Raw genomic sequence first — 473 nt, 5'->3', positions numbered from 1 at the left:
AAATTAATAGTCGCTGGCCTTATCATCCAATATATGACCCGAACACAATTTGACATGATTAAAATTAGGGTTGTGTAAGTTTAGGCTCGGACTGGTAAAAGGGACTGGACCGGACCATTTGTTCTGTATCGAACCCGGACCGGATCCGATCCTCGGTCCATATATTTTGAAGTTTAGGTCTTTGATCCAATCCAGTCCAGACCGATTATTTTAGGTCTGAATCGAATAGATAGAAATATATGACTTTCACGTTTATTTATTAAAATGTCAATTTTTTTAGTGCAATATTAAAATGTCATTATAAAATCAATTATAAGCACTATTTAGGTCCAACACGAAAACTTATAGATCGAGTCTTCAGTCCACTAAATTTATATTCTTGGTCTTCGATCCGATCTGATCCGATTCGAGATGGTCCACATCTAAAACGAGTACTGTATCATTTTCCTTGGCCGACCGATGGAAAGTAAAAT

This window comes from Silene latifolia, chromosome X, assembly GCF_048544455.1.
Source record: "Silene latifolia isolate original U9 population chromosome X, ASM4854445v1, whole genome shotgun sequence".
NCBI lineage: Eukaryota > Viridiplantae > Streptophyta > Magnoliopsida > Caryophyllales > Caryophyllaceae > Silene > Silene latifolia.
Note: the sequence above shows the minus strand (reverse complement) of the source record.